Raw genomic sequence first — 9,143 nt, 5'->3', positions numbered from 1 at the left:
GAACCACAGTTGCTGCGCTGCATTGTGTGAGAAGGAGAGAGCAGAACAGTGCCACTTCTACTAAGATAGGGCACTATGGGCCATATGCATGAACACATTTTCCCATAGACACAGAATGAGCAAAACCCTTTGATGCATATGGCCCTATTTCTTTCTTCCCCTGCACTTGGCACTCTTTCAGCCTGCCTTGCACAATGCACACTCCTTTGCACCGTAATGTTTTATGTCTAGCATAAGTTCTGTACTGTAAGGGTAGCAGTGCAGTACAAAGTATTATGGGGCTTATTTACAAGCCCCTTGCGCCACTAGTGCGTCACATTTTGTGACGCACCGCTGGCGCAACCGCCTGCCTCATATTTACAAGGACACATTACGCCATCCTGTGTGGCTTTTCCTGTAAATATGGCCCCTTCTCACGTAACACTTTGTGTGAAAGGGGAGTGATATGGGTATTGCTGTGGGTATTCCCACACAACAGCTGTGTATTCTGCAGCATTTCCAGATATACGATAATTCATAAACCTGGAAATGCGTTAGAATGCTACGTCACCCCTGAGGTGGGGTAGCAAGGCGCTATTTCTCCTCCTTTCTAGGGGTGCTGCATTCTGCAGCACACATAGGTAGAGGAAACCCTTTCTTTTTATTATTTTGTTTCTGTTTTTGTGCATGAAGGTAACCCAGAAACAATATCCCCAGAATGCAGGCACCCTTGCACCATGGCGGCACCCTTGCACCACGGTGCAAGGGTACCTGCGTGGCACATGGCAGCCGATTGTGCACCAGCGCAGGGCAACACAAATGGATGCATCATATTGTTGTAAATATGATGTATCCCTGTGTTTCGAAAGTGCAACAGCGTGGCGCAGTCAGAGGGCTTGAGGTGCCACACTGCGACACTTTCTTGTAAATAAGGCCCTATGTCTAAACAAACTTTAAAACTTTTACCACTTTGTATGTATGCTGTGCAGTGGATCACACATGCAAAGTTGGAAAAGCAAAAAATATTTGTAGTTTACTTGCAGTTTTATGTAGTGCAAACTTGGTCCAAGGGCATTAGAACACTTCACATCACCACAAGATAACAAGGAGAGATTTTTCTGTAGGCACAAGGAAATTAAGTGGCTTGCCCAGAATCACAGGATATGCTACTCAGTTTGGCACTTGAACCTAGTTTTTCAGTTCCACATCTAGCAGCTCAGGTTTTAGGCCACATCTACTATTCTTTGAAACCTTCCACACAGAGGTCTGTTTGGCCCATTGTCTTGTCTATAAATGTTAGCAGATAGGGCTTTACATAAAAAGCCATGGGTGTTTACATGGGAATGCCCATGTACCACCCATGGAATGCCCTCTTGATGCAAAGCATTACTTTAGGGCTATTATAAGTACAAAAACAGTTTTTGTGATGAAAAGTGAATAAATAGCCCGGGGCTCTGGGTATGGTTCACTTCTGGGATGGCCACCAAAGTAACTACTGCGTGTCTCTGTGTCCGCCATATACTGACCATAGGCCTACACACACGTGGCCGTCCACCTTCAACGGCCAACATTACAGTGTTGTTGTCAGGCTTGCGGACATGCACAGACAGGCATGCCAATGGTGTGCCGTAGAAGTGCAAGTGATGCAACCGCGCAGCACATCACAAGTAAATTGGCTTGGGGGGAGGGAGGAGCAGGTGTGAGGCTATGTAATACACATTGATCCCGCACATTCGCCAGAAGCAATACATGGCAAACATGAATCCCACAGTCGCACAAATCACACACCCCAAAACTGTAAGTCTGCCAACACAGCATGCAGAACCACCAATATACACTAGTCTCACTTACCTCTCACAGGTGATCAAGGATATGCACTCTGCCTGTGGATGATGATCCCCCTCTGAGCCCATAACATCACGGCCCAGAGGCAGTACAATGTGGCCCACAAACGCACCAGGGGCATTGTTGAGCGCACATTTGGCATGTTAAAGTCTTGTTTCAGGTGCCTGGACATATAGGTGGAAGACTCCTGTACAGCCCAGAAATAGTGTGCAAGATGATCATTGCATGTTGTGTATTGCACGACATAGGGGTACGCAACAATGCCCCATGGATCCAAGTGCCAGATGCACCGGACGATGATGAGGAAGATGAAGCAGGTGGACCACACCCCACTGCAGCTGCAGCAGGAATAACCCGAAGGAACATAATCATTAACAATTTCTTTGCATGAGCACGTCACATTGTGACTGTCTTTAGCAATCATGGAACAGTACAAAATGACCACATGAACAGCATGTGCAAATAAATTCATTGCAACACAGATTCCCTGTGTGCATGTCAGTCCCGTGCATTAGCACATCACTCTGACAAGTGTAAGTGCAATATTAAGTGCTAACAATCTCACAAATAGCAAATAGATGGTGGGTATGTCACCTCTGTACAGAGAGGCTGTTTAGGGTGTCACGTATTCGAAATGCCATTTCTGGGTGTCAAATGTAGTACGAAATCACACTCATCAGCGTATCACATGTGTGCCACAACATGACATGAAGGCTGTCATTGGTGTTCATTAAAAACCAACAGATTGTCATTTGGGGTCAAATATGAACCACCCTGATGCAGAGATGCACCCTGTGACATAAGTCCCACAACATGAGCAACATGGACGTAAGGGAGATGGGGCACAGTGAACACCTCAGCAACATGGAAGATGCACACCAGCCAAGAAGCCAGCAGGAATACCTTGCATGGAACACACCAAGGTGTCCCCTGGACACATGTGCCATGTACAGATCACATGTGTACACGGAGTTTGTGGGGTTCTGGTTGGCCTCTGTAGTTGCTCCAGCTTCCTCCATGGTGCTTCTCAGTTGTTTGGGGTTTTTTTTGGCAGCTTTTATTGTGAATTTTCACGTCTGACGTGAGAATAGCAAGCCTGGCGCTGATTATCGCTGATATTTTTATCGCTTTTGGGCCCATCGCCACTTTTTCACATTCGGGTTTCCTTTTTTATCTGCGTCCCGGTAATTTTAACGCAGACATTTGGTGCATTATCTGGGAACTATTGCCTGTTGCCGGCGTGTTGAGAATACACCGTTAACACGGCGTTAGTTTCCCATGAAAGACGGTGTTATGTAAAATTGCGTTAACCTAGGTTGGTGATAATTATCCCGCGTTCTTGAGAATATCCCCCAATGTTTTTTTGTGGCGGGACAGGAGGAGTATGCAACACAGGATTGACAAGAAGGTGAAAGGGGACAAGCAACAACGTGAGACATAACGGGAATGGGCAAGCAACAACGCATTAGGGTACCGCAGCTGGGAAAAAAAAAAAAAAAAAGTTTGAAAATAAAGTGCTGTCATACAGCTACATCATAGTCCTTTTTGTTTGTTATGGATGGTGGGTGGGTGCAGGCCAACACAGACAGCGAGAAGAGAACAGCAACACGAGGAAAAAACTCTAATTCTAATAACTAATTCCTAAAGTTCCTCGATCTCCTCTTTAAGCCCCACTCAATTTAATGGCTAAATTAATTAGAACCTAATAACATACGGTTTGAGGACTATGCCGATGATACACAACTAATTCTAACACTGGATTTCACTTCTCATTCCCCTAGGGATGCTTTTCATGACTGTATATGTGACCAGTGGTGTAACAATAGCCCCCACGGCCTTGGTGGGCCCCCTCTGGCACTGTGCACAGGTGGTGGCTGAATGCTCCTGACTGGGGGTGGAGCATGGGGTGCCCCCTCCATTTAATTTGCTAGGGGGCCCACTCAAGTTTTGTTACGCCACTGTATTTGACATCTCACAGTGGCTCAGCACCAACTCAACTTCAATTACAGCGAGGACTGCTTGAAATTCGGGAGTCTATATGGAAAATGATTTATCTCTTTATAATCATGTTTATAGACTTTCCTCCATTTGCTTTGGTCTAAAAGGGACACTTTGCAAAATGTTACCTTTGTTACCAACTCGCTTCCACCCCCTTGTGGTGCAAAGCATTATTCTGAACAGATTGGACTACAGCAATGCCTTATTTTTGGGTGCTCCAGGTTATCTTTTAGGCATTTAGGCAGCAGCAGCAAAACTCGCTTTTTCTCTGCCTCATCACTCTTGTGCCTCAGCAGCTCTGAATTCAGGGCCGGACTGGGAACCAAAACCGGCCCTGACAAAGTGCTCGTCCGGCCCCCCGGGTGGTTGGGGGTGCGGCCGAGCTCTTTACCAGAGCCGGTTTTCGGCCGATTTTGTTACAGGGCCGATTCTGCAGCTATGCTGCAAAAACGGCCCTGTAACAAAAACGGCCCCCAGGTGCCCAAAACCGGCCCCCACCCGTACGGCGCACTGGGGGATTGCCCGGTGCCCGCTACGGCCAGTCCGGCCCTGTCTGAATTCCTTTCATTTTCTCCCTGTAGCCAAGCGAATTCAGCTTATATCACTGTGCATGGTGCACAGAGGCTTTCATCGTGTTGGACCTGTTCTGCTTCAACAATAATAACAACATTATATTCCGCCTAAGTCTGTACGCTCAACTAATGCCAGCTTTCTGAAGGATCCCAAACTTAAGAAAGCATGGATTGGTGGAAGAGCGTTCTCAGTACAGACAACCTGTCTTTTGAAAAGCATGTCGAGCTTGCTCCGCTACAGCAGCAACCTCTGTGCTTTGTGGAAGGCCTTGAAAACTTGGCTTCACAATCTTTAGGTAGTTGCACATGTTTGGACAGGTTTCTGATAGCTAAGCACCAGGATTTCTTCTTAAGTAACAGTTTGTGCTATATAAAGTGTAATGATAATAATGATGATAATACTAATAAAGCTGTGATTTATTATAAAAAATCAAATACAACAACATGTAGACATTTTCTGCCATCTTATGGTTACTTTGATGCTTTTATCCTGTCATGAACCACCATGTGGGGCATGCTCAGCAATCAGAAATAGAATCATTAATTAATTAATTAATTAATTAATCAATCAGCCTTTGAATAGCGCAGCACTGTAACCTCTAAAGGTATCTGGGTGTCGAGGGTGCCATGTGTCCAGGTCTTGAGTTTGTTTCTAAAGTCCACCACGGAGGGTGCTGTTCGGAGGTGGAGTGGCAGGTCGCTCCAGGTTTTGGGTGTGGTGTAGGATAAGGAGGAGCCCCTGCTATGGCTGTGGCGAATGCAGGTGTGTGTGTGTGTGTAATGGCAAGTGAGGCAGAGGACAGGTGTTTTGCAGACAGATGGAAGTTCAGTCGATGGTTGATGTAGGATGGTCCTTGAGTGTGTAGGGTTTTGTAGGCATGCGTGAGGATTTTGAACTGGTATCTCTTCTGATGGGGAGCCAGTTGAGGTCGCTGAAGTTGGGGGTGATGTGGGTACATTTGTGGAGGTACAGGATGAGTTTGGCTGCAGTGTCCTGTATGGTCTGAAGTTTTCTGTGGAGCTGGGTGGGAATTCTGGCATAGAGAGCGTTGCTGTAGTCGAGGTGGATGGTGATGAGGGCCTGTGTAATGGTCTTTCTGGTGTTAATTGGGATCCATCTGAAAATTCTGAGGAGCATGTGAAGGGTGCAGAAGGAGGGGATTGTGCTGACTTGCTGTTTCATGGTCAGTATGCTGTCGAGGATGATGCCAAGGTTGCATGCATGGTCTGTCAGTGTGGGTGTAGGTCCAAGTTCTGCTGGCCACCAGGTGTTCTTCCTGAAGATCAGTACTTCTCTTTTGTCGGAATTGAGTTTGAGGCAGTTGTCTCTCATCCATTTGGCTAAGTTGGTCATGTCATTGCAGAAGTAGTTGGTTTTGTTGGTTTTGTTGTCCTCTTGAGTGAGTGGATTAGTTGAGTGTCGTCTGCATAGGAAATTATGTTGAGACCGTGGGATCTGAAAACGTCTGCGAGGGGGGTCATGTAGATATGGAACAGCGTGGGGCTGAGGGATGATCCTTGGGGCCTTAAATATGTCATACTCGTTAGATGTAATTAGGAAATTTAGTAGGCACTTTCAACATGGCAGTTTGATGTGATGGCCTGTCCTCAGAAACACATTATAGTTTCATTATTGAAAATAGTTGTGTTGCCATTTAATTTCTCTGAAGGACTGTTCTTTCACTGGAACAATTCCAGACTTCTGAATGGAATTCTGTTTCTCTTAAAAGAAAGTATACTCTGTCATGGTATTCTTACAGATCTATTAGACCAGTTAATACTAAAATATATTCTCTAACTATCTGTTGGTTTGAAAAACTACAGCCCTTACACAGCACTGCAGACTGGAGCCGCCAGACCATAGGTCGGCGGTTCCGACTGCAGAATTTGGATGTGACCACCCTATGGGTGGTCGGAAACATCCGTTTTTAAATGGCAGCTTGTTCGGCGGGTGGAAAAGGCCTGCAGCACATGCTGCCATTGAAAAATGTATGGTTGTGAACATCCCTGCACCGTGTATCAGGCAAAATGCGCTGCCTGCTACACAGTGCAGGAATGTTTAGTAGGGCACTGTAGCGGAGGGCCAGGGGGCCCTGCTAGGTGCCCTCAAAGTCACTTTTCCGACTGCCTTTCCATGTCAGAAATGTTGACATGGAAAAGCTATGAGAAAGTGACCTCATAATCCCAACGGCGGAGCAGTGGCTGACATCACCGTCATTATGGGATCATGCGTCATTCCAATGCTCCGGAAGCGAAGCAGAATCCCCACGGTTTTCCTCTGACTACTGTCATTGGAATACGGCAATATGGCAGTCACCAGATTTATCAAGCGATGCAGGGCCACGCAAGTTTGCCTTTTGTGGCTTGATAAATCTCACTTAGATTTTGTGTCGCCCTTGCACCACATTGCATAGTGCATTGGCGACGCAAAAACCTTGATAAATCTGGCTCTTGGTGATAAGCATAGACATAGTCTTATTTCTTCTATAAAGCACTTCCAACATGCCCCAGTTTGGGGAAGTCATCGCCCTAGAACGCTAATGATGAGCCAAACGGCTTTCAATAATCAAAATAAATTATGTTTACAGGGATTGAGAGGTAACTAGCCCTCAATAGTAATTATAATTGTACCAAATGGAATCGGGTTTTAGTTAACTCAGAGAAATGTTGGCAACTCACACTCAAATAGAGTAGCTTGTGACTCAAAGGGAGATGTTTTGTAAATTCCTAAATGACAGTTAAGTTATCACATTTGATGCGAGGTAACAAGAATTAGCCTAGTGATTTTAAGTTGAATGTTTATTCCATATTGATGCATCAAACCTCTGAAGAAGGGTAATCGCCTGAAATGCATTGGGAATTTGGGGGTTAAGAAAATAAACTTTAAAGAAGTAAAGTCATTTATAATTTATTTATGGCAATTCGATATGTACATAGATCAGGAAATGAAATTAAAGAAACAAAGAAAATTGATCATAGAATTGAATATTGTGTTGAATATGCTAAACAGGAGAAATGCTCACAGTCAGAATAAGGAAGTCGTGTTCGGCACCGGAAGTAGTGCAGGTATAGAGGAAGACACAATCCCCAACTGGGGGACTTGCATTCACTAGTACATACAGGGACCCAATGATCAGTGGGTCACACTCAGCCTGCATCCAAAATAAATTGAACATGATAAAGAAAAAGGATAGGGAAAAGAGTGAGTAATAAAGACAAAAACTTTGTAAAAGAAAGGAGTGCTGGAGACAACACAAGTAATTGATGAGCCGAACTGTGAGTCATTCATTGCCTTACCATAGCTAAAAAAAAGTCTTCTCCTTGTCATTGTGGGCATCTTTCCAAGAAGTAGGCACTTTTGTGAGCCATCTGCACAATTCAGCTAGATATTAAGCTGAAACCTTGATCCGTTCAAGACGGTGCCTTTTGGTGATACAAACAATCCTTCACTTTCTCTTAGCATCTGTGTGTGTTTCCTATGGTAATTAACATGAAACTTTCCCAACAAAATATTCATCCACCTCGGCTCCTTTGCGGTCACAAGGAGGTTGGTTGTCTGCAGGTGGTTGTGTGCAAGGCCTGCCAAAGTTCCTGCGCTGGGTGTAGTTGAGTGGCCATGGTGGGCTGGTTGTCTCTAAGGAGGTTAGGCAGCTGCAGGGTTGGGCATTGGGCCTGGCCACTTAACTACTTTTTACCTAGTCACAAAATCCAATGGTAAATTTACTTGAAAGGTGCATCACCTTCTGGACATGACAGTCAGGATTTTCCTTGCTCCTTGGTATCTGCTCCAGATTCAAAGCTGTATGGTTGTCAGGGGTAACATTACAAACCTCTTCCCTCCTAAATCCGTTTTCATCCACGGTATTAAAACTCATTTATTTCCCCTTTCGTATATTATGTTGGCCTTAATCTAGCACGTAGAATAACTGTGCTGAGACTGGCAGGTCCAATGTAAACATCGTTGGGCAGGTTTGGACCGTTTTGGCCTCGACCGTCCAGGAATGTCTGGTAAAGAAAATGACAAGACAGATATACTTTTTCCGCAATGGAAGAGTGCTTTGAATTTTGAAAGAAACTGTACAAGATGGTTGATTTTGGCATCCTACCAAATGCCCCGAAAACGAAAATGGACACTGGCTTGTTTGAGACAATAAGTTGCAGTTCATCTTGGTCTTAAAGAAACTAAATCCAACAGTCTCAAGAGTATGTGTTCCAGAAACAGAACCAGGGCCAGGTTGATGCTGAAAACCTCCGCCGTTGGTAATCTGTTTGGAAGAAGATGAAGCTGTACTGCCTAGTGAGAGTATAGGAGCACTTCCCTGACCATGCGCAAAATCAGAACCAGGCCCAACAAACTGAAGCTCTGCACTGAGGTCATCTCAAGAACATGAATCACCCAAGAGCTTTGAGGTTCTTTTAGTCAATTGGGCAGTGTAGAAAAAAGTGCATGTCCTGTGCCTGAATTTGAGGAGCTGCATTTACCTTCCATGACTGGAAAGTATGATGCAAACACAAGGAGATGATGGACGGAGCACTGAAACTTTTCAGACACTCAGCCCCAGTCACAGATCTGGGTTGAATCCATCATCGTTCTTTAGCTCACTTCGCCACCCCAGTTCAGACACAGCTATATGCAAATCAGTCTTGACCCTGTGCCTCATGGGAACAGTCCAGCCCAAAATGCCAAGCCATGTCTACCCTGGACCAGAAACAAGCATCCTGGGACCGGTTTCGGGCTAACAGCCCTCA

Source organism: Triturus cristatus, chromosome 11, assembly GCF_964204655.1.
Source record: "Triturus cristatus chromosome 11, aTriCri1.1, whole genome shotgun sequence".
Taxonomy (NCBI): Eukaryota; Metazoa; Chordata; class Amphibia; order Caudata; family Salamandridae; genus Triturus; species Triturus cristatus.
The sequence above is the reverse complement of the archived record's forward strand: the minus strand, read 5'-3'. Positions refer to the sequence as shown.